Source organism: Alligator mississippiensis, chromosome 3 (assembly GCF_030867095.1).
Source record: "Alligator mississippiensis isolate rAllMis1 chromosome 3, rAllMis1, whole genome shotgun sequence".
In the NCBI taxonomy this organism is placed as follows: domain Eukaryota; kingdom Metazoa; phylum Chordata; order Crocodylia; family Alligatoridae; genus Alligator; species Alligator mississippiensis.
Genome location: NC_081826.1, coordinates 13,610,987 through 13,636,508, shown reverse-complemented (window position 1 = coordinate 13,636,508; position 25,522 = coordinate 13,610,987). Strand labels below are relative to the sequence as shown.

Sequence of the window (25,522 nt, the reverse complement as noted above, 5' to 3'; positions counted from 1 at the left end):
CCACCCATAGCCCCCCCACCCCTGCCAGTGCCCCTCACTCATGAACTGCATCCCCCCTACTCCCTCCAGCCCTGCCGTAGGGAGCCTCTCACTGCCCCTGTCCTGACCGGGCCAGAACGCAGTAGTTGCGGCTTGTGCAGGTGGCAACAGAGCAAGACCCCAGCACGGACTGAAGAGAGGAGGATGAGTACACAGTGCTAAAGTGATGCAGCCATGAAAAAGCATGTGCCATGTTAAAATATATTAAGATATTTCCAGTAGGAAAAGGTATTTCCAGTAGAAATAGGGAATTATTCATGCCACCATACAATGCCCTGGTGAGGCCTCACTGGAATACTGTGTCCAGTTCTGGCTGCCCATATCCGAGTAAGATGCATTCAACAAGAAAACATGTAGAGAAGGCCCCCTCTGATGATCAGGGGCATGCCAAGCCTGTCTCCCAAGAAGAGCCTAGACGTGCTTGTCTTATTAACTTACAATTACCATCTAAATAAATCAGGAAGTAAACACCAGGGAGGGAGCAGAGGTGTTTAATCTACAGAATAATGCTAACACAAGAAAAGTGGGTATAAATTGGACCTGAATACATTTAAAATGGAAACTGGAAAGAGGTTTCCAGCCATCAGAAGGCAGAGATCCTTGGGCAGCCGTGCTGTCAGAGCAATGGGGCCGAACTGGAACTACTTGTAAACCGGGGCTCCATGAATATCTGAACGGGACTACGTGAGATGGTTGCTTGTGAGAGTAGGATCTGGATTCATTGACCCAGGAGGCCCGCTCCAGTTCCGTGTTCTTGTGTTTCTGCATTATTGCATTCAGTAATTGATTTATACTTCTGATTCACATGTGCAAAAATAGGCTTGTTTTTCATAGGCACAAATTTAGAGGCCTGGTTTGAAATTTGGAACGCAGTATATCAGCATATATCATATGACAGGCTGTATGTCATAAAACCGGTTGTATATCATATGACACTGAAACCATTACGGACTGAAGATATTATGTGATACGATGTGACTACAGGCTGCAGGACAGGACTTTGATCTAGCAAATGGTTAAATCAAAATGTTTTCCTGCAGTACTGCCTTCTTTGATTGGTACGATGATGCAGAAGGGCTGATGTTATCATTGAACAGAGGCCATCTCTAGGGCATCAGGCGATATCTGGAATGAACAGTGCAATGTAAGAGCTAGAGTTTATTATTACAACATTCATGCAATCTGTCACGTTATGCAATAACATTTTCTTGAGATGAATGTTCCAAAAATGTAGGTTTTTAGGGAAGCTCCTTTTTTGTTTTTTGAGAAATTCCATTTTAAAAAGGAGGAATAGCTGTGTTTCCACAACAGAACATGAGCTGCAATCCAGTTTAATCTATTAACACTTAGTCAAATTAAACTTAACGTTATGGGGAACTAACCAGGGAGCAGTGTCTGCAGCCCAGCCTGCCATCTCGCCCTGGGGTGAAGGGGGCAGGTAGATAGCCTACTTATAAAACTATTTCCAGCAATTATTTACAGCAAAGCTTGCTCCTTCTGACCTCCCCAGATTGCTCCCCACCAGAACTGTGGACCAGAACTCTTCCTGCTTAGCCTTTTTTGTCGCATCATGTAAAGAATAATTGGAATAGCTTTGAGTTCCTTGCAATCTCCCTATCCCTAAAAGGGGGCCCAAATTGTGTGGTTAGAACAGCAAAGCTAGGTCTATCATTATAATTAGGCACCTGTGGCCAGATGCTTAACTGTATATATCTGCAGAGCTCCATTGACTGCATTAGAACCAAGCTGGTCTGCATTGGCATAGGATTGAGCCCCACTATATTTTATGTGTGACATTTTGTATGCCTCGAATTGGTATTTCCCCCTTTCCTTTCCCCCTTATATATCTAAAATAATGACTGTGCAGAGTCCTAATGAATTCTCTTGTTCTGACTACAGAAATTGGGGGCTTGGGGTGGAAGATCCTTTGGGTGGGGATGCTCCTGTGTATGATGCCAAAAATCAGGATGCTACCACAGTAGACTACACAAGTACTAGCCGTCACGTATAACACTATACATACAGATACAGCAAGCAATGGGAAAGCAATTAAAAAGCAAATGTTTCAGAGAAACAAATCCCCAAGTTGATACCGCCCTTTGCTTACATAGCACCTCTCTAGAGACCCCTCACTCGCACATCCTTGTATCTCATCCCCGTACCTCACTGCATTAGGCGCTCTGTACTCTGGACAGTATTATTATCATTTGTATTCATGGGCAGATCTAGGGTTTTGAAAAGGAGAGTGAAGATGGCATGGCACTTGTCACATATAACACAACATATTTTTTTCTCCAGAAACTTTATTAATATGGTAGCACTATATTACTCAGTTTAAGATCAAAGGAAAAAGAAATATAACTATTGGAATATGCACTAATTTGCTAGATTATATATAAAGTTGAAAAGAACACAACCAACTAGACAAAAAAGACTTAAAGGATATTCTATCATTAGTCCTGTAGTCATAGAATCATAGAGAAACAGGGCTGGAAGGGACTTCCAGAGGTCTACTCCAACCCTCAACCAACCATTATAGTTAAGATGTATATCTCTCATTCAGATTCATAAAATAAAATCTAGCCTTCTTGAGTGCCTTGACAGTGGCTCCATGACTTCATTGTCAGTCATTTCTACACCTGAGTTAATATTACCCCACCTGAGTCAAAGTTTCTAGCTAGAGCTAAAGCCAGTCTGCAGGGCTGTAAAATAGAACAAAGAGGTTACCAGGAATGGCTAACAGACAGCAACATTGCAGAAGAAAGGATAGAAGATAATGAAACATCAAGACTATTAAAAAGGATAGAGGGTCATTAACACCTGCGGGGTACAGATTAACAGGAATCAGGAGAAAAATAAGGAACTATGAATTCAACTGACTGTGTCAGCACTGCCTGAATAGAAATGCTACTTTCCTGCCCAGGCAACTGGTTTTCAAGTTTAGGTGGGGCAAAAATCAAAGGAGGGGTACAACTGGATCAGTGCACTCCCTTGGATCCACCCCTGCTTGTATTTGGGGGGGGGGGAAGGCTTTGATGCTTGGAGATATACAAACAGCAGAACAGAGACAGTTGCTGCCCACAAGAGCTTAGACTCTACCCATTCCTGCCCATCAGTCAGGTGTGCTAAATCCACAATATTCTTAGGGGACACTCTCAATTCACTAATGTGATTGTTACACTTTCCATGGAAAAAGAACAAACCTGCACTTTCAATCTAAAAGGCTTTTTATTTGACTTTACTTCAGAATAAGGAAAACAACAAAGCAAGAAAGAACAGAAGTACATTCTCTTTGAGAGAGCACAGCGTGTGCATCTCCTTCATAGACTCTACCACGCTGTGTGAACCCTGCCAGACAAAGGGCAAACTCTGCCAGACATCACCTACTGAAGTCAATGGGAATCTTTTCCGTGACTTAACAGAGCTCTGGATCAAGCCCGAACTGTAGATGGGCTGTTAGATAATCTAAAAAGCCATATACAGAACACAGGGTAATAGTTGGAGAGCTATGGGCATTGGTGCACCTACTGCCCCCTGACAGGTTCCAGGGATATTTTAATCTCACTGACTGTATCCCTGACAGTCTTCAGAAATTCATGGCAGTACATGTTGAAAGTAATGGGCGCTATACATGATCAGGTCATCGCTGTGATCAAAACTATTTTGATATTATTTAAGATTCATGCAAACAAAATCCTTGTGCTTGCTACCGCTACTGGAGCTCTATAAAACAGAATTCTGTTTATTGTGTACAAAGAGCATAAAATTCTCCTTTTCCTGGTGATTGGGGGTGGGGTGCAGGGGGTGGGGGGGGAGATTGATGAAACCTGGTCGAAGAGGTAATTTGCTTTTTTCAATAAACCTACATTCACATTCTATCAATCATTAAAATTGGTAGGGATGCCAAAAATGGTGCCCTGCTTTGATTTATTTTCTGTATGCAAGTCTTAGAATATATTAAGGGCAGTAAAAGGTCTCGACGCAACATCTACTCTCACCTCTAATATGACACAGACCACAGAATTTCACCTGCAACCTCTGTATACATGTTCCACATCTACTCTGGATGGAGAAGTTGAGAGATGGAGAACTCCCCCCCCTCCCCCCAGATTTCTTGGTAGCCCATTACAAGGGTTAATCACCCACCGTGATAAAATCCTGTGCTTTATATCTAATTGGAATTTATCTGGCTTCAGCCTCCAGCCATTGGTTTCTGTCTTTGTCTCTTAGATTAAAGTACCCTTTGGTACTGGGTATTTTCTTTTTGTGTAAGTACTTCTACACTGTAATCAAATTGTCTCTTGATCTACTTTCTGATAAACTGAAGAGAGCGAGCTGCTTCAGTCTCTCACTGTTCTTGGTTTTTTCCTCTCCTGAATATGATAATCTCCAAGGCTTTGAACTTGCAAAATCTCAAGCATATGCATAACTTTAAAGACTATATTAAAACATTGTCCTTTATGCACTGTGGGTGCATTTACATGAGATACTTTACTGTGCATTAGACTAATCTAATGCGCAGTAAAGCATCAGAGTTTACACATGCACGGGATTTAGCGCACAGTAAATTAGGCTAATATGCCATTTGCTAGTACAGATACAGGTACAGTACAACAGATACAGATATTAGATTAACAGCACATTAGCTACTACACAGTAGTGCACCTATAGATACTGAGCAGGGGCAAGTTGCTTCCAGTCAGGAGGCCACAAGGGGCACGGAGAGCTTTCCTGCCTCAGACACTGTCTGCCAGCCACGGAGGGATTGGGACCCTCCCGATCCCCATGTGGCTGGGAGAGCTGTCCCTGCTGGATGGGAATGCTGCCTGTCCGCCATGTGGGGATTGGGAAGATCCCAATCCCCACATGGCCAAGAGAGCCATCCCAGCAGGGATGGCTCTCTTGGCCATGTGGGGATTGGGACTGGTCCCTGTGTCCCCTGCCAACCCTGGGGCTGGCACCCAGGGGTGTCTGAAGCTTCCCTTGGCTGCTGCAGTGGATGAGGTGAAGTTTGCTCCCAACGAGGGTACACATGTAGACATGTTCCCTGGAGTACTTTAATGAGCCTTATTTTGTGCAAAAAATTCAGGCACATGAATTGCATGTGGAGACATGCCCAGAGAGTAGACAATGGGACTATATTAGATTAGCATGTGTGTAAGCATGATGGTCAACAGTGGAATTTGAATACGTGCGCTATAGTAAGTCCTTGCTATTTATATCACCTTCTTAATGAGAGACACATGGCATTAGCAGGAGAGCTTCTTACTATTCATGCTGCTGCTGGAGACTGACCAGATTATGCAACCATTAATCTTATACTTTTGTTTCCTGCCACAAATCCATAGTTAAGATCCCCTCCATATTTCTGTTCTCAACTCCCTTCCTTTTACTTGGTTTCCTATGGTTCACAAGTCAGCTGTTTCTAATCATATTGGGATGAAACACCAGCCCAGCCAGTGAACAGTCCAGATGTTTTATTTTTAAATAAATGCTTGCATCTGTTAGGTTATATAGCAAAGAACAATGGATACATTCTTGAGGATTTTGAGGTCCTTTACCCCTGGAGAAGACAGGTTAAACATTAAATGGTGTCAGTAACAGAGAGAAAGGCTTCATGACAGTTTTATTTTAAATAAACCTGTGTAACTCTCCTCTCCCTGACCCCCGTCTCACCTCCCCGCCAACATTATCTGATTGGAAGAAAACATTCACAATGAAAAGATCACATGCAACTCTCCCCTTGTCATAAAACAATCCAACCCTTTTAGACCCTGGCTATAGCCAAAGCTCTCCAGTACCTGAGTAGTTTCACCATCACTTGGTCATGTCATCCTGGATCGGCCATGTCAAGAGAATAGGAGGAAACCGTATCCCCAAGAATATTTTGTATAGTGAGATTTGAGATGGTTTGAGAAAGCAGGGTTGCTCTCTACCCTGGTACCACAATATGCGCAAAAATGATATGAAGTTGTTCAATATCAACACGGAAAGCCGGGTGCAGAATCCTGTCCGATCTGGAGGGAACATCGGGGACTGGGTGCAGCTCAACATGAAGCAGCTTTGATCTAGAGGATGGAGACAAATCAAGAAAGAAGAAAGCAGTGCACTATAAACTTGGACTCCTACTCAGACAACACATAGATCCATGAAACTTGTAACAAGCTGTGTTGCTCTCCAATTGGGCTTGTCAGCCACAAATGGAGTCAACTAGCATCTGAATAGACTACACCATGATCCAGAGGGTTGACAGTTGCCTACTCACCAGCGCTTATTCTTCTGGCCCCGAACAGAGGTTGATATCTGTTACGCAGAAGGATTTCCCTCTGATGCTGCTGGCTGGAAAAAGGGGAAGGAAGGAAGCTTCAGAGTTGCATTTTACCCTGGTTGCGTCTGCTGTTATCAGCTAGGGAGGGGGATAGGAACTGCTCAAGGGATAACCTTGCTCCACACTCCTACCCATTGTCTCGCTCTCACTTTTGCTCCTTCCTTTCCTGCCATCTTTTCATCTCTTCCTTTCCCCCTTGCTTCCAAGGTTAAGTCTTTGTGGTCGTGCCACCCTGACAGAAAATGAAAGGGAACATCTGGCCCAGCCTAGCTATTACTTCCACTTGCATGGCTGCAATAAAACCCCTGTCCTAAGTGTATTTGCAAGCCTTGCTTCAGCCATGCTATATACTGGGGTTGTAGTAAGGCATTTTCACATGGTTCCATATGCTGTTTTCTATCCAGGAAAGCAAGAGGTATTGAATGCTGTAATATGATAATGTGCACAAATACAGACTGGGGAATGATTGGTTGGGCTGCAGTACTGCAGAGAATGACTTGAGGATTACAGTAGACCATAAGCTGAATATAAGCCAACAGTGTGCTCTTGTTGCAAAAAAAGAGAGAAGCCAACAGCATCCTGTCCTGGGTTGGATGAACAGGAGTGCCATTTGCAAATCAAGGGAAGTAATTTTTCTATTCTATCCCAAACTGGTGAGACTTCACCTAGAGCACTATCTCCAGTTTTGGGCCTCACAGTTCAAGAAGGATGTGGACAGATTGGAAAGAGTCAAGTGCAGACAAACAAAACTATTAGTGGACAGGGAAGCATGATTTATGACAGGGGTGGGCAAAATGCAGCCTGGGGGCCAGATATGGCCCACCAGGCCATTCTATCTGGCCCATGGGACCCCTAAAAAATTTAGAAAATTAATATTTATCTGCCCCTGGCTGCCTATCACATGGCCCTTGATGGCTTGCCAAAACTCAGTAAGCGACCCTCCGCCCAAAATAATTGCCTGCCCCTGATTTATGAGAAAAGACTGAAAGAGCTAGGGTTATTTAGTTTGGAGAAGAGAAGACTGGGGGAGGGATTTGATAATAATCTTCAAATATCCGGGGGGCAATTATAGAGAGGATGCAGATGGGTTTCTCTCTGTGGCTGTAGGGAACAGGACTAAGAGCAATAGCCACAAGCTGCAGCAGAGGGAAGTTAAGTTGGCGATTAGGAGGAACTTTCTGTCTATGCGGGTGGTCAAACATTGAAACAGGCTACCCAGAGAAATTGTGGAATCTCCATCCTTGGAAATGTTTAAAAGCAGGTTCAACAGATATTTGGCCAGGATGGGCTGGACTAGATGACTTTGCCTCATCTCTTCCAGGCTTACTTTCCTGTGGATCCTCATTATTCTCCTCCAGAGAGCCTGCTCCTCCTGATCCACAGGCTTCACAAATACTGAAGCCCATGCAGGGGAAGGCTGGAGACTACGCAGACTTGGTGGAGTCGATACTTAAAAATACAAACTAGTAAAGCATAGCCACCGTTCCACCGACTATGCATTAGCTGGTTGGCTTCTTGCAGGCAGCATGAAAAGAAACTCAGTCTTTCTGTTTGAATCCGCTGTGTAATGTTGCTGCTGACAAACTGACTTGATTCAGTTAAGCTAGTAAAAACTCTTCTTGAATTGCTATAAAACAGACTTTTACCAATTTACCTTTCATCGGTAAGGGATCAGCCAAAGCTAAATCAATATCAAGCAAGTTTAAATTGATTTAAAAGGGTCCCAGGCAGGGGTTTTCACTGGTTAAAAGAAATCAATTTAAAAATACACCTTTGGTTAAAAGAATCACAACTCGGCAAATCCGCATTCTACAGACAGCCTGGCCTTTTCAATAGGGTACATAGCAACAGGAGTACGCACGGTACAAAGGAACTCCTGTGGGATAAATGTACAAGTGCTAGAAGCACCACGCAATTCAATAAGAATTCAAACATTTTCCAATATTTTGATATTCATCTTTTCTTAGCCAAGATAATCCTGCATTTCACAAAATATATAAAACTCCGAGTCTTCATTCCCCCACTTTTCCTGCTTATTATTTATACTAAAAAGATTATTATAATCATCTGTTTGCAACATCCTGCAAACATCCCCGTGACAATTGAAATAATGTTTCACAGAGGATTAGGGGAATTTGCAGAAAGAATAGTCATTTCATGTGGGAACAATCAAACATTCAATGCAGGCATCTTGCTTCTTTAATCTTAATTTATTTGTGCCTGTACCTTTGATTTGTTTTACAAATTTAGCAGAGAAGGCAGGAAAGCCACTAAAAATCTAAAATTACATTGTAGCCATATGGAAATATTAAGTTTAGAAAAGTCTGAGTTCTCAAACCAACTGTTCTGGGTATTTCTCCAGTAACGTGCTTACTTAAATCATATTAGTCTTTATGAGCATTATTTTTCAAAATTACAGATTTTTGGAACCATTTTTATTGCAAAATGTGGCACAGACTGAGAACCGGCACACATCTACGTGTCAGACTCCAAAGTTCAAATTTCAGCAATGACTCTGGCATGGACAACTGAGCTGTGGCCAAAGTGTTAGCATTTATCTAGTCAGTCTGTTGTTTCAGATATACAGCGCACTTACAACTCCAGCTAGAACAGTCTTGCCGTCTCTCTTGCGAGTCCCAGGAGATTGTGGGTGTTCTCTTAAAGCCCTGCTTTTTGTAGGCAAGTGAATATGTGAGAATCTGTAGAAGAAAAAGTAAATTTGCAGCATTTACAAGAGAGGAGAATCTCCTGAAAGCATGAATTGAACACACCCTAAAGACTCAAATACAACCTCCCCTCCCCCAACATTTATTATATCACTGGATTTTATCATTTTTAGATACTCCTTTGAGTTTTGAGGCTGTATTTAATAGTTTCATAGTTTGTAGGGTCGGAAGGGACCTTGACAGATCATCAAGTCCAACCCCTTGCCATGGGGCACTTGGGTTGGTGATATGGTTAAAACCAATGAGAGGTACATTGAGCATTGGCCAACTCAGTCTCAAGCTTAGGGGCTGGACGATTTATGCCACACAGAAGCAGGGATGAAAGGCTTGGCTTCTCTGGGCTTGTCTATACCTCTGCAGCAGTGGATCCCAGTGAAGATGGAGCCGAGCCTGCTCTGCCCATACCCACGGCCCGAGTCTGCAGACACAGAAGTTCCCCAGGCATGGCGTTCCAGGCTTGTTCACAGCGCCTGCTCTCGGGGCTCCCTGAAAACCAAATGCTCACGATCCATCCCAGGGAGACAAGCCTGGAGAGTCTCCCTCGTGGCCATTGAGGTCTGAAGTGTGCCTTTGGACTCGGGTGCGAGGCGCTGGGATGGAGTATGCTCTGCTCTGCCATTTTCAAGGGCAGCTGCTGCTGCCGTGTGGTCAAGCTCTCTGCAAGAACCAGGATAATTTAACCTGGAGGAGAGAAGACTGAGCGGGGATTTGATAACAGTCTTCAATATCTGAAGGGTGATTATAGAGAGGACGGAGATGGGCTTTTCTTTGAGTCTGTAGGGGACAGGACTAGGAGCAATGTCCTCAATCTCCAGCAGAGGAAATTTAGGTTGGCGATTAGGAGGAACTTTCTGACTATGAGTGTGGTGAAGCACTGGAACAGGAGCACCCAGTGAAGATGTGAAATATCCATCCCTGGAAATGTTCAAAAGCAGGTTGGACAGATACTTGACAGGGAGGGTTTAACAAAGGGCGATCCTACCTCAAGCTGGGGTCTGGACTAGATGACCTTATGAGGTACCTTCCAGCCCTACTTTCCTATGATAATGCAACACAACGCAACCAATGCAACATCCCTATAACACCTGCATGATGAAATACTTGTTAGCAGATATATGCTCCTGGAACCTGACCTTTTTTAGCCGCTACATCTGCACAATCCTCTTAGCACTGGCAGCAGTCTCTGGTTTCCTGGATCAGGGTTTAATGGTCTTGTTTGCTCAGGTGGGTGTGGTTCCTGCACTTCAATGGATGCCGTTAGATTTAAACTCAGATTATCTTGCCTGTGATGTGCTTCGAAGTTTCCAGTGAGGATGAATCTATCAAAACACTCAGCTGAATCTACTTCTGCCCTTACTGTGAGTGCACTTGGATAGGGGGTCAGTACAGGCTGAAGGAGGTAACCAACTGTGTGAGCAATGTGAGCTCTTCCTTTGGTATTTGCGCACAGCCAATGTAGATACTTACTGAGAGATTAAGCAGGCTCGGGAGGGATGTGAAGTGCTCATTGGGGGGGTTCACTTCATCTCCACTTCGCTTCCTCTCTAATCCTTAGGAGTTCTCCTTCGCACTGAGTGTCTGATGCAGTTAAAGCAGCCGATTCTGGCTGTTTATTAAAGCAGCCGATTCTGGCCTGTAGTGTTGGGACCGGACAGTTGTTTGTTGAACCCAGAGGTCACTTCATAGAACATTTTCCTTGGCAAAGATAAAGGTATTTCCTTTCAGCCCATGCAGCAAGACAAAAGTGACAGCTGTGCATCAGGAAGCAAGATGAGATGAGACGGCGTCCTGTCCTCTCCAGTTCCTATGGCAGTTTGCACTCTGTTCTGGGGACGTCCTGTCCAATTTATTGTTTAGAATAACCATCTCAGGCATGTTTGCTCCCGAGTCTTATCTCTATGGCATTTATTTACTTTGACTATCTCTGGGGATTTTTTTGGAGGGGGATAGCCATTTCTATACACCAGGAGAAGGGAGCAACTTTCTAAGCAGCATTCCTTTTTTTTAAACTTAGATTAAGGGAAAAATAGAACAAAGAAGGACCAAAATGAAAGATTTAATGGAGTGTATGTGTATATCAGTCCATTAACCTGCTGCACTTATTTTGCCCCCCATTAATGGACACCCTCACAGCAGAGACTCCCTCAGAATTTAAAGGTATCTGTAACCAGCCTTCCTCTCCAGGGGTGGTTGCGAAGCCCCCAGAGGCACCTCTTTTTTAAAAAAAACCTTTTTCTACCCTGCTTTTCTCTCTCTACCCTGCTCTTCTTTCTATCTCTCCTGCCATGCCTTGATGTAAATGGTTATTTATATAAAGGAGGCTGCCCGAGGGCTTCCCAAACCTGACTTCTGGCACATGACCACCATGTATCTGTGATGATCACTGCCTTAAGGGCCAATTGCGTGGCTCCATCCTCCCCTCCACCATGCCCCCTGCCTTGCAGGTGTTATCACTGGATGTCACTTGTTCTCAGTCTAACACACTTGGCCCTTCATCCAGGACTCTGGATCCCATGTCCCATTCTCAGCCCCTCTCTGGGCTTCTGGACCCTTCAGGTCCCACTTTCTGCCCTCTCTGGGCCTGCATCCTCTGGTCTCACCCACATTGTGCCCCTCTCCATGCTTCTGGACCCTGCTGGTCCCACTCTCTCTCAACTCCTCTTGTCCTCAGGCCTATTCTTCCCAAAGTCTGTTCATCTTCAGCTCTGGCCCTGCTCGTAGGCTTCTAACTGTGTTTTCCCTGTCCCAGGCTCTGGCCTTGCTCTCAGGTCTCAGGCCCTAATCCTGGGCTTTAATCTTGCTCCTAGGACTCTAACCATGTTTGCCCTGTCCTGGGATCTGGCCTGGCCCCCGCGCCTCCAGCTCAGTCTCACCCTTCCTGGGCTACCCTGGGCTCTCGCTGGTCCCACCATCAGCCTCTCTCTAGGCTCTTAGGCTCAGCCCCTCTCTCTGGGCTCCAGATACCTCACTAGGTCCTACACACTCAGCCTTTCTCCAGGTTTCCTGGACCCCTCACTAGGTCCCTCATCCTTGGCCTTTCTCCGTTGGCTCACTTGGACCACTTAACAGGTCCCTACACTCAGCCCCTCTCTCTGAGCTCACCTGGACCCCTCCCTATACTCAGCCTTGCTTTGTGGACTCCAAACCCCTCACTGGGTCCCCAGGAACATCCTCTACCCCTTACTTCCTTCCCAAATCTCCAGCCTGCTACAAGTGCTACTTTCTGTGCTAGCCTTCAGGAGCTGCAGCCATCCTGCGCCCCCAGGATCTTAATGCTGGCTTCACTCAGTGTCCCATCTAAACCTAGCCCTCTTCCTGGGTCAGCTGACTCCACAATTGGTCCTGGCCTCCCCTAATAGCTTTTCTACCACACTTGCAGCCTGCCCCTAATTGCTTTTCTACCACACTTGCAGCCTGCCCCAGCCACAGCCTGCCTGCCCTTAAAGTAGCAGGAGCCTGAAGCCTTCTGCTACAGTGTTGCAGGACCCTAAAGTGCCTGCTCCTTTAAGAGCAGAAACTGCCTAGGGAGATGGCTCTAGGCAGAAACCCCACAGGTGCAGGTTATTCTGGCAGCAGGTTAACCAGGGAATTAGCCTGCACCAGCTGACCAGAAGAAGGAAGGGCCCTGGGCACATATAAACCCCAAGGCTGAGGCCGGCAGGGGTTAGTTCTCTAGCAGCAGCCAGGGGAAGGAGCCTGCAGAGAAGAATTGCCTGGAGATGCTGTGGCTGCCTGATATGCTGCCTATAGGACTAATGGGGCTCCAGGAGCTCACCGGGTACCCTGGGCTACAAGGCACTTAATGCTGCAGGGGAAGTTTGACTCTTTTAAAACGGACAGAGCACACCCTGAACTGCTTGTATTATGTTATAGCCCAGGGGCTTATATTTTGGTTGTTTTTTTATAATCCGGTGGACCGGACCGAGGCTACTGGGGAGGAGGAGGTCTCATTGAGGCCACACTACAATGTGGAGACCCCACCGTCAGCAGGTACAGCACCAGTGTGGGTGCAGAGACAGGACTGCGGAGAGCCCAGTGATGAAGGAGAGGCTGAGCTATAGCAAGGCCTCAGAGGGACAATGTTGAAATACCATCTGCGAGGCTTGGGTTGTGGTAAAGGGGCAGTTTTGGAATTATGCATCTAGCCCATTAGGCTGAGGGTGTCCTGTGAGGCATCCATTTTCAACAAGACCCAAAGAGGGGTCCGAGAACCCACAGGGTTCAGTGGGGTCCATCAGGACTGTGTCCAAACATAATTACCAGCAAGACATGACAGGCAAGGAAAAGGGCGCCTGTTGGGGCAAGATTAGCATGTCACAGAGCCCTAGGGGCATCATGGCCATCCCTGGTGACCCCACGCCATGACATACAAATATAATGCAGAGAAAAGCAGCATGCATGCAAATATATTCCATAGCTTTCCCATACATTTGAGCTTTCCTATGCAGAGTTAAAAAAAAAAAATCAGTGAGATTGGTGGCTATTAAAGATGCATTAAAGATGCTGGCCTAATGGCATCACAGAATACAACTAGATACGTCATTTGTGGTACACAACCTGTCTCCCCAGACCAGGTATAGCCTGGCTTTCCTGGGAACCCATTTGGATAGTCTGTATGTCCCTTCCTCTGTGCTTGTGGTGGTCTTTTTGTCATATGCACAGGTTCTCCATTATGAGGCTTGAGCATATGACCAGGACACCTATCCCCAAGTCATTTCATAGGCACCACCAGACTGGTGGCAGACGGCAGTAACTGTGGCAGTACTATAGTACATTTGAAGAAGTATCTGAAGATAAAAGACTTTACAGATACTTTTCACAATAGCACTTAAGTGACTCAGCAGACTATGGGATGGATTTGTTTAAAGATGTGGAAAAGCATCTAGTGGGATTCTGAAAAGAGCCTGAACGGATTAGACACCAAACACCCACTGATTTCCCAAGTTTTTTTTTAAAACCCTGCAAGGGCTTTTCTGCATATTTAGGTATCTAAATAACCTTGCTGGTCTGGCCCCAAGTGCCATTTTCCAAATGATTCAATCCATTTCAGCGGCCCAGCCACTAGGCACCCAGTCAGATGTTGGTACGGTGCCTTTAAGAACCAAGTGCCAAAATGAGCAGTCAAGAGTAATAAGGTCCTATTAGTGGGAAGTCTACAGACAATCCCTAATCTCTGAACAGAGCAGACTTCTTCACTCCACTGTTACTGGCTTAAACAAAGGTTCCTTTGTCATATGATATAAAGTGAGTGAGCTCAGTCTTGCTTTTCATAGGCTGCTAAAGCCCAACTTTCCACATGGTGCAGCATGCCGTACAGGCAAGTAACAGTGACTGCAAGACGTTCACAGACGCTAGGTTTTATTGCCACAGAAGAAGTTTAGTTCCACAGAGATCACCACAGCAATAGACAGTTTCCAGCTGTGTCCGAGGTTATGAACAAGGTGGCTGGGGGATTAGAAATGGCCTCAACCCCGAGCTGAGCGAGGATTTGGCAGCGACGTGCTGGTCTGATGAATTTGACCCTCTTTTTTTCCTTTCTGACCGCAAACAAACCACAATCATTCTTGCATTTCCTCACTATTTGTGATAACTGCTGTGACTCTTCTGCAAATGACTGCGGATCCTCACGATGGGCAAAACCTGTCCTTTATATGTACGGGCCAATGCAAAGTATCTGTTAAATTCAAACTAAGCTGGAGAAGTTCAGGCAGCACTTGGGGTCCCTCAGGCTTTGTGCTGGCTCCGTTCACAGGATTGAGTTTCATCCATTCTGGGGAGCCAGAGTTTACAGGCAAGTAGACGGCTCCGGAGGGAATTCTGAGCTCATGCCTGGAAAAATGAAGGCAGGATACACTGCTCTGAATCAGCTGCTAGACTCGCATAATGCTCATTGATTTCTTTGTGAAGATGGCAAGTCGTTCATGGGCCCAGGCCCAGGTGAGGCTGGCACTGGAAACCGAAAACCCATCTTGCTGTGGGGATCCCCAACTGCTCTGCAGCAATGGAAGCGATGGCACTAGTACCATGCCTGCATGGCACAGCACCCTGCTGTGCAGAGATCAGCGGGCTAGCTTTCAGTCAGCTGTCTCAGGAATCGGGAGCAGTCCAGCCTCATTAACGCGCTGCTCTGCCTAGGCCCTGAGAAGCAGTATGCTAACAGTAGCAATATAGCCTCAATATCAGAGCTAGCTCTCTACAAGGCTCTGCATCATGATATATATGCAAACACAGCTAAACTCACTAGCCAAGATGCATAAAGGGCCCTGACAACTTGAGCTTCTGGGGGCCTGTTTTGCTAATGGAATTAATAAGCCTGGAGAGTCAAAGAGGTACAGCAGCAGGCTTCTTTGTTAACAGCACTAAACATTTAAACAAGGATTGGGATTTTGAGACTGGAGACCTCAACCTTTGCATTCCCATGGCAATTGCCACTATTAAAACTTTTAATCTTCTTTTATTAAAGATACAGAAAAAGAAGGAAAAAATGGTTAAATCATTGGAAACGTTTGATACCGGGTAAGGCCTTCATTTTAACAATATGCCTTATTCCCTTCCTTTCTAGATAGGGAGTGTTTAAAAGGAACCCCTTGTTTGACAGTTTGTTGGACAGTATCAAAGTTGGGATTGATAATCTCTTCAGGGTAAAAAGCAGACGTTGGTTGAAATGGGCTGAGACCACTGGAGTTGCTGCAGCTGTAAAAGTCCAACTCTGTTTTCCTGAAGATGAACATACACAAAAGGAGGGGAAAAAGTGGGGAAAATGCAGCTTCTGGCTCTGACTTTTGCCGTAGGGGAAAGCACAGGTCCAGCAAATGGTTTTATCAGACATGCTAAGACCAGGTAAGTTCAAACCAACTTCAAGCTATTTAGGGCACCATTTGAACGTCACAGATTCACTGTGGTATGGTGAAAGGAAGAGTCCTGGCTGGCTAAGCCACACTCCAGAAAAACAACAGGTGAAAGGAGGCAGATAAAAAAAGAGATGAAATAAGGTGAAAAAGACACGTGAAGTGGGGAGAGACAAGAGAAATATCTCACACAGCAGGTGCTGTTTAGGACCAAGTTGAAATCCGAAGAAATTGTGCTGCCCTTGCCCAGTCTGATAAGGATTAGAGCTGGTCATAACATTTTCCAATAGAATATCCTTCTACCGGAAAACGCTGATTCCTGGAATCACGTGATTGTATAAATTTGGATGAAACCTTCATCCAGAAAAGTTTATCAGCATGGGATTTCTGTTCATAATTAGAGAAACCTGTCCCAGAAGAGCTGGTGGGTTGGTGGTTAGAGCAGTCGGTGAGGATGTGGGAGACTGAGGTTGAGCATGGCAGGTTAGCATGCTGAGAAGGTAAGTGATTTGCTGGAGGGCAAATCTGCAGCAGACATGAGCCCCTGGATCACCACTCTTTGGCCCCAACCACTGGAGCATCCTTTCTTCATAGGCAATTCCTTGGCTGAGTTGCCAGCATGGCTTCTGGCCACATGGAGATGCAACCATGAGTTGGGTTTAACAACCAAGAATGATTCATTGCCATACTACGATCTGGGGGTCAAGTTCTGCTCTTAAGGGCACATCGCTCCATTATGTGCTATGGATGAGCTGAGGGCATGAATGGCAGTGCACCAGATCCTGGTTGTGGGTGATAAAAGAAAAGGGACGGAGCATATTGTGTGACTTAGGCCTATTGCTTCCTCTCAGCTGAAACGTGACAAAAAGGGAGAACACAAGACACGGCTTTGTACAAGAGACAACACTGCTTCTCCCTCCCTTGGAAGACATGGGGCCAGTTCTCTGCAGAATGGGCAGAGCCTCCAAACTTGAGTTGGGTCCACACCCCTGGGAAAATAGACAGGAGACCTAAACCATCTCAGGTCTAATATCTGTGTTTCTTTGACACTGGTGCACTCTGAGCACAGTGACTGGTGTTGCTGTTGCTGGCTGTACCACAGCTGCTTGGAGTCAGGAGCCACAGAGGGTGCAATGAGAGTACTTTAGGCATCGGTGGTTGTTGAGAAGAACATGCCACATACCACAGCTGCTCCTTGGCTCTGCATCTGTGACAGGATGGGCCCCAAGGGCATCCATGGAGCCCTGCTTGGGACCACACTAATCCTGCCCTTACTCCAGGTCAGCGTTCCCTCTAAGCTATGCAGTATGTACAGCCGCACAGGTGCGCCTGGCAGCGTGGCACCTGCACAGCAGTACACGCTGCACAGCTTAGAGGGAACGCTGCTCCGGGTCTTCCATATACCCCTCTTCCTATCCCACTTGTCACATCTAGATGTTCTTTAGATACCATTTGGGAGGCTGCCCCTGTGTTCTGGAGGGCTTTCACCTGTATCTAACCAATCTCACCAAACTCTCCTGGTCTCTGGGCCCTCTGCCCACTCACCAAAACTTCACGGCTCTCCACAGGTGTCTCTCATGGCCAGGTGGGCCTACCTGTGCCTGGCTGGCACTACAGTGGGCCAGTGGTCACCACCTGCAGCCCTACTGGTCCTAATTACACCTTAGGGCTCTTTATCATGGTCTCCAGCCTCCTGCGTAGCCATACCTATACCTTGCAGGTGTCATTTTGTTATCATCTGCCCTCCTATGGGACTCAGCCCTCTTGGCCTTAGCCCACCAGTTACTCTGGCTGTAGGTCTCTAGCCTAGGTCCACTTACTCTGGCCCAGCTTCTCAGCCTCTCCTGTGTTGGGGCTCAGGCTCTGGCCCTCCCAGTTGCAGCCTGCCCCATCTCCTTCACTCTTGCACCCCTGCTCCTGGCAAGGCTCACAACCTGGCATGCCCCTCATATACCCCTTTGTGGCCTCCTTACCACCCATACAGACACCACCCCATCCTCCAGTTTTAAATCTAACACAGAAATACAAGCAACTGCTTCAAGCCAAGACCCTCAAAGCTGCTCTCTGGGTTACCAGATAGCTGCTGAAGTCATCTCCCCACTCACTGGCTTTCTGACCCCAGAGAGTGCCTGACCTCGCCTACAGCATTTGTTCCTTGCCAGCCTGAGCTGCCCACAGCTTTTCTTGCAAAGTTCAGGGCTGCTCTGGCCCCTATGCCTCAGGAATTCAGGATTATATCCCCTGAGCTCCTCCTTTTTTGGTCTGGTGATCTCCTGACCAACCCCAGGTATGTTCTCTCAGCTTCAAGATCACCTATTGCTGCTTCTCCAGCTAAGCTGCAGTTGTTCCCTTGCTGCTTTCCCAAGGCTACTGTCCTATTGCTAGGTAGCTAGCCATGCAGTGAACACTTCCATCCTATAGATCCCTGTCTACCTACTCTCCTGCAGCTAGCTCAGGTTCAGCTGCCTTCACCCACCTGTGGACATACCTGCTGTGGATTTTCTTAAACTAACAGGCACCTTTGGATCCCTGTTAGCACATCCCTCTAGCATTGTATGTTTGTAATGATGGCATCCTTCATGGATCTTCAGTGGGGATTGAACTAGAGACTTTCAGTGCCCCAGAAATGGGTTCCTAGTACTCGAGCTCAAAGAGTGGCCTTATAAGCTGGTGGTCATAGTAAACTCTTCTTGCCTACATGCATCACCCCCAGGAGGGAGAAGGCAGGCATAAAGCCCATCCCCTAATCAAACAGATAGAAATGTAGATGGTGTATGTGTGTGTCGGGGCAGTTTTGATTTGACCTGATGTGACTGGGTATCCCAAGGTGTGGTGGTTGGTGTGGTTCTTCCTATTATCAATTGCAGGCAGCAGATGCAATTACAAGGCCTTGCCTCTCGGTGCCATGGAAGCAAATAATGGCCTGCTTGCCCAGTCCAAGCTGTGGATGCACTGCAGCGGTGTTACACCCGTGTAGTTCTACCCCTGCTTTTTCCTGGGGTTGTTCTTCACAGTGTACCCATAATTTACATCAGCATAGAGCTTCATATGCATTCCTCCCTTGCTGCTTCAGTTTAAAGGCTGATTACACTAGTGTAAATTTGCTGTAGATCCAGGCCCCGAGCTCAGAACTTCGCCTAGTTGTTAAACCCCCCCCGTCTGTGCCTTCTCTTTTCCATTCATTTTACTTTCCCCCATTGTCATACTTCCCTGATTTAACCTTATCCAGTCTCTCATTAAAATGGCATGGCCATTCCCTCTCATGGCACAGCAGACAATTTTTGAAACATCACCATGTTATCCCTAATTAGGGGTTCGTTAGAGCATACCGGTTCTTATGGTATCCAATACTTTGTTCTCTGCCTTCAAAATGCTGCAGCAGCTGCCCTTTAGCAAACTTCTTTTCCAGCTCCATGTTGCTTGTTTAGTCTACAGTTGAGCAGCTGGTGAAGGATTCAAGGAGCAGAAGGTGATGAATGAGCCATAGCAATTTACAGGGATATAATTCCATCTCGGTGTTCGAAGTATATCACGTGGTGCTTGAGTGATCACTTTGTGTTTTCATTCTCTTTCTTTCTCTCTTCACGTGAACGCTAGGAAACAATATAAAGTATTAAGAGCACAAATTGTGGACTTCTGTAAGTGGTTAATGAGTGAGTTCAAGTATGTCACAGTATTCCCTTATATACACATTACCCATGTAAGAGTGAGAAGAGAATTATGAGTTTCATCATGGTTGATTCATGTTTCCAGTCTAATTCCATTCATGTCCTACTCTGCAATTTAAAGCCAGCACCAAACAGAGTCAGAGAGTCACAGAGAAGTCCTCCAGAGGTCATGGAGTCCAACCCCCTGCATGAGGCAGGATCATCCCTACCCAAACCATCCCATACAAACCATAATCTAAACGCTATATAAGGCTAATGCCAAACCTAACACAACATAGACCTAACCCCTAACCTGCCACAGGTAAAGCAGGGGAACCATGGTGGCCAATGTCCAGCTTCTATAAAATGTTGCCAATATATGTTCAAGAGATCCTAGGTAGAGGACCATGTCCCCCACTACAGATGAAGGCAAAACCCCCCATGGGACCATGAGATAAAATTATTTCCTGACCCCAAATATGGTGATCAGTCTGACTCTTTGTGGAGGGGCAAGACCCTCTATTCAGGAACCTCCAGCTTTGCTCCCAGCAGGAGCATTGACACGCTGTAGTCAAAGTCCCCAGCTTTGGCTGCAGCTAACACCCAATGCCTCTGGGAATACTTAAAAACACCCTGACACATGTACCTGGGGGGAGGAGGGGGAAGGGAAGATGGGTCAGCAGGCGCAACCAGCAAAGCTCAGGAGTACTGGAAATAACCATGGTATTTCCATAGGTGCAGCTATGCCTAGATAATCCCTGAAGAGTGGCTGTCCATCATCTTCTTGAACAGTTTCAGTGATGGAGAGTCCACGACTACCCTAGGCAGTGTATTCTACTGCCTCGCTATTATAACAGTGAAGACATTTTTCCAGATATCCAATCTAAACTTACTTTGCTGCAACTTCAGGCCATTGGTCCGTGTCCTCCTCTCTGCAGTGAGAGAGCAAAGGTGCTTTCCCTCTTCTTTATGGCAGCCTTTCAAGTATTGGAGCACCTTTGCCACATGCTGAGCATGCCTAGCTCCTTCAGCCTCTCCTCATATGACTTGCCTTCCAAGCCCTTGATCATCTTTGTTGCCGGTCTCTGGACCCTCTAACTTCTCCACGTGCTTTTTTTAAATGTGGAGCCCAGAACTGTACACTATACTTCAGATGAGGCCTAACCAGTGCCGAGTAGAGAGGCACTATCACCTCCTATGTCTTGCACCTAATGCTTCTATAGATGCATCTCAAAACTGCATTTGCCTTTTGGGCAGCTGCATCACACTGCAGACTTAAGCTGAGTCTGTGATCTACCAAGACTCCCAAGTCCTTTTCATGAAACTGTCACCCAGCCACGTGTCACTCACTTTATATTTGTGGTTTGGATTATTCCTCCCGAGGTGCAGCACCTTGCATTCATCCACACTGAACTTTAATTTGTCTGCATTAAACTTCCATTGCAAGGGACCAGCCAAACTCCAACAAGGCAGAAATGGACACACAAGATACAACCAACAGCAGCTGACTTGAATCCACATCTTCTACCTCCTTGGAGAACACTCGCACAAGTTATGGGGCATTCTTGGGTGCGTTATCCTTATTCTTTTCTTTTAAAGATATTATATTGGCATGGAACAATCAATATCCATTGAGCCAGATTGTAGCAGGTTTGGGGTTCTTGTTTAGTGCAAATAGTCCATAAATACAGTTCAGAAAGGGGAGACTCACAGTCCTAGGGTCTCTTCCCAGCCCCTGAGAAGCTGCTGCTGGCTTTGTGCTGCTCCCTTAGCACAGCAGTGGTCTTCCTTCTCTCATGTGAGTTTCCTGTTGTGGTCTCCAGGCTGCTTCCTCCAGTCCTGCAGCCCTGGATCTTTTGCCAGACCCTAGGAGAGTCCTTGGCCCAGTGTTGCAGCCATCAGCCAAATACCCTCACACTCTCTCTGTCTGACCCAAACTCCTTTCTCTAGGAGCTTTTGGCTTCCTGTGGCCAGCCACTAATCTGCGTCAGCTGCTCAGTCCTCCAAGACAGCCTGCAATCAGGCTTTACTGCTCACAGCTGGACTGTAGTCCCTGCCAACCTGCAGGATCCTACAGCCAGGAGTGTGCAGGCTGCGGCAGGCTTCTGCCAGCCAGCCTGCTACACAGGGAGAAAGAGAGGGAAAGTGAGATTATGATAAGGATAAGAAAGAATCATGTTATACCTAGTGTTCCACATTCTCAGTTTTTACCTATTTTCACTGATAAATTCCCTGATTTTGTTTTTGAAGTCATTTGGTTTTTACTGATTGTGACAGGGTGGCCAAGACACCCTGCCATAGTAAAGTAAAGAAATTAAACTTACTGGAGGATGCTGAAGAAACTGTGCCGAGCCATGGAGGGAAAGACGCCGTGCCCCGACTAGTTAAAAGAACCAGCTGGGGCCATGGCAGTTCAAAAGCTGCCGTGGGAAGCCCAACTGCTGGAGTTTGAGGCTGGATGAAGACAAATGGCACACAGACAGAAAAGAGAAAAACTGCACTGAAAAAGAAAAAGGAGAACAGCTGTGTCTAGAACACAACAAATCCGACACTGCCACGAGGGACACCGTGGGGAAGAAAGGGAATTTAAAGGGATGCCAAGGGAACTGCCAAGGGTCAGCCCAGAGAAAAGGAGAGCAAGGTGCAGATAGAGAAAGGACGGAGAGAAGACAAGAAGAGGAACCGACCCCGGTCTTAGATGAAAGCTGACTTACCTGAGGAGAGCCGGTGAAGTGATGGAGAAGGCCACTCTACAAGTGGGCCCAGTCCCGAGGGGTGAAGAGAACTGCTTTGGGACCCTAGATGGAAGATGAGATGCGGACAAGATTACACCTCCAGGAGGGGTGAGTCCATCCCGACCCTGAAGGTAAGGGCGGGGTTAGAACTGAGAGGTGGCTGTCTTGGGACCCATGCAGGGAAGAATGGGGCAAGCAGCCTACTTAGCAGGAGACCCCAACTAAGGGGTTCACAGGACTAAGACCACACTCTCCATCTAGTAGGCAAACAACAACAAGCCTGGAACATCTGGTATGGTTACGGCAGGGTATGGGGATGTCAGAGCCCTGCAAAGATAAGTAGATCTCCTGAACCTTTAACTGAGTTTTTGTCTCAAAAGTGTTTGGTACCTCTGTAACCAGCAAAGGAGTGGCAGAAGAATTTTAAAGGACAGAGCATGACTGTTACAACAGAGACACAACTTGGCTCCAAGTGGAACAACTCTGCACCCTAACACCAATTTACGCCCATATTTCAGTTCAAATCCCTGTTAACTGGCATGAGTGGGGAATGCCCTGCCCCAGGTGCTGGGAGCTGCAAGCCCTGCTGTGGGGGGGGGTTAGAGAGCCTGGCCCCACTCCCTGCACTGGGGGCTGCACCCAGCTGCTCCGCACAGGCCCATGAGGCTGGAGCTGCTGCCTGGGGGTTCGGGGCTCCCAGCTCTGACCCTGGGTGGGGTGGGAGGTGCCAGTGCTGGGGTCGGGCCCCGCCCTGCCACATCCGGCCGTGTGCCATTACCCCCTCACCTCAAACATCAGGGCAGCCTGGCAGCAGGCTGCTGCAGCAGGGGGAAGGGGCGCGAATGCAGCCAAGGAAGAAAGGCAGGGCGCAGCACCGTGTGCTTCCTGCTGCTTATCCAGGGGCACGAGCCCTCCAGGAAGAGCCTGGCACAGGCCCCCCAGTCCACAAGCCTCCCGGGGAATGTGTAGCAACAAGAGCCTCACCCCACCACCCTGCACCCCATACTCACTGACAGCTCCCCCCACTTTGCTCCCTGCTGCAGCCCCAGGAGCGACTGGCAGGCTACGCCGTGTCCGTCTCCCCACCACCTCCCCTAGTTCCAGCCTTACTCCCTCCCTCCCTCACTGCCGATTTTCCCCTGATTTAAACTGATTTTTTTCCTTTTCTTCCTTTTATGCTGATTTCATCCCAGTTTATGTTTCAAAGATAAACCTAAAAAAATTCACATATTTTATTTTTTTTAATAAGAACTGAGAATGCAGAACACTAGTTACACCCTAGTAATTTGGGCACTCACCTGGGAGCAAGGACACCTGGCTTCCTGTTCTTTCTTTTTATGTATTTGACACAAAGTAGAACAACTTCAACAGCGAAGTCTGTGTGCACCTAATGCCCTATTCCACAGTAGATAGGCCATTCTCTGGGGATGTGGGTTGAAGCCCCCACAGACGGAGAATGGAATCGAACCCGACCCTCCAACCCCTTGCATGAGTGTGCTGCCTGCCCAGTGGGCTAACAGGTGAACAAAAACCTCCTTTCTAACTTTGTGACTCTACCAATACATTTTTGTTGATTTGGACTCTTTGGTCAAGTTGACCAGAATCTGACAATGGTTTGGAGACAAGTGGAACTGTATTTTGCAGCAAATAAATTACTCTCTAGTCAAAAAGAAAAAAAGTCCAGCTGAATTTCCATCCTCGCTACGGGAGTTCATTTATTTTCTGTGCATATGCATTTCACACTGTTTTTTGGCTCAAGTTTTTGATGTTAGTTCAAGAACTGGAGTTTAATAGGAAAAAATAAGTAAAAGAAAGTGACGAGTGACACCGGAGCACTTGAGCCAGACAGGGGGCTTTGGCTAAGAACAGGCGCTAACTCAGGGGAGAGGGTGGCCCCACTTTGCAGAGCAGAGAGGGTGTTGGGAATTGGTGCCTGAGATCTTTCCACATCTTGGGTCATATTTTCCAAAGCACCTAAGTCATTCAGGAGGCAATGGCCCTTTTTTAGACCCTTAAGTGTTCACCCCTTCTGAAGATAGGACATAGGCTTTTAAATCACATGGAGCAGTGGCGGGCAACCTTTTTGGCAGGCATGCCACAAAATAAGCTCCATGCTCTCCCCGGGTGCCACTCTGATCCCCTTCCCCTGCCTGATCCACTGCTCTGCTTTCTGTTCCCTGCCTTGGGCTCCCTGCCCAATCTGATGCTCTGCTTTCTGCTGTATTTACCACTGTGCTGCCTGTCCCCTCCCTGGTCTGCCGCATGCTACACACAGAGGCTGCCTCTGCTACTTGTGACACCTGTTCTGCACGTTGGTCACACCTGATCTAGAGCAAAATTTTTATAGGTAGTCGGACATATATTTCCTGGTGAAGTAGCCCTGGTTTCACTGATCTACAGGACCTTTATTGTGTAACCCTTATTACAGTTAGGCAGAGCTATCAGCCCTGGTGGAAATAACCCCAGTAGTGAGCATGAGTAAAATTCACAGGTGCACACTGCAGCCTATGGAAGCATTAATTCCATCTAGAGTAGAGATTTGCATTGGGGGAGTCACGCCAGCTCCTATCTATTAGTCTGTGAGATCAGGGCTAATCCCCATCCTCGACAAAGACTCTAAGTATACTAACCTTGAAGAATCAAAACCAGGCACTGAAGGGAAAGAAAACAGGTGACAGCCAAACAGACTCAGACTTCAAAGCTGTGTGATGAAACCTGCCAAAACCCACAGAAGGAGAGTGTTTTGTATAGCCCCAAAATAATTCCCCTGTGGAAATCAGTCAAAATGCAAGAAGAGTCAACAAGAGCATCTGCAAAGAGGAACAAAGAAAACTTACTCTGATATTTCTTTAAAGAAGAACATCACAGGAGAACTTCTGACGCTTGTTAAAGTCGCAGAGTCCTATCGGCATGCCAATTTACAGAGGCACAGTGACATAAATGTTACAGGAGAGATACAGCCAAACCTTTGAGTTTTAATGGCTACATTCATCAGAGAAACGAGAAGGAGAGCGGTCCCCTTCCCCACCAAAAGCCCCTCTTTATTTGTATATACTTAACAGTGCTGAAGGGATGAGAAATGTTGACTTTCAAGCTTGGATGCATACAAATAAGGATTAAGTTTGTATTTTGTTAGGGCTATTTTTTTTTTTTTTTTGAAAATTATTTTGCACTGCATGTGTTTTTCACTTGGGCTTTA

General features: G+C 46.6%; 1 long non-coding RNA gene across 2 annotated transcripts; it reads right to left on the bottom strand.

The window, feature by feature from the left end:
• Positions 1-541: 541 nt before the first annotated feature.
• Positions 542-21,541, bottom strand: LOC106740513 (uncharacterized). Of its 2 annotated transcripts, XR_009460615.1 has the most exons (6): positions 21,300-21,541; positions 19,271-19,534; positions 8,964-9,066; positions 6,305-6,378; positions 5,841-6,107; positions 542-1,164 (listed from the first exon to the last, which is right to left on the bottom strand). It is a non-coding gene; the product is annotated as an uncharacterized LOC106740513 (long non-coding RNA). The 2 variants fall into 2 exon arrangements; XR_009460614.1 differs by lacking the exon at positions 542-1,164 and having other exon boundaries at positions 5,502-6,107.
• Between the last annotated feature and the right edge of the window lie 3,981 nt (positions 21,542-25,522).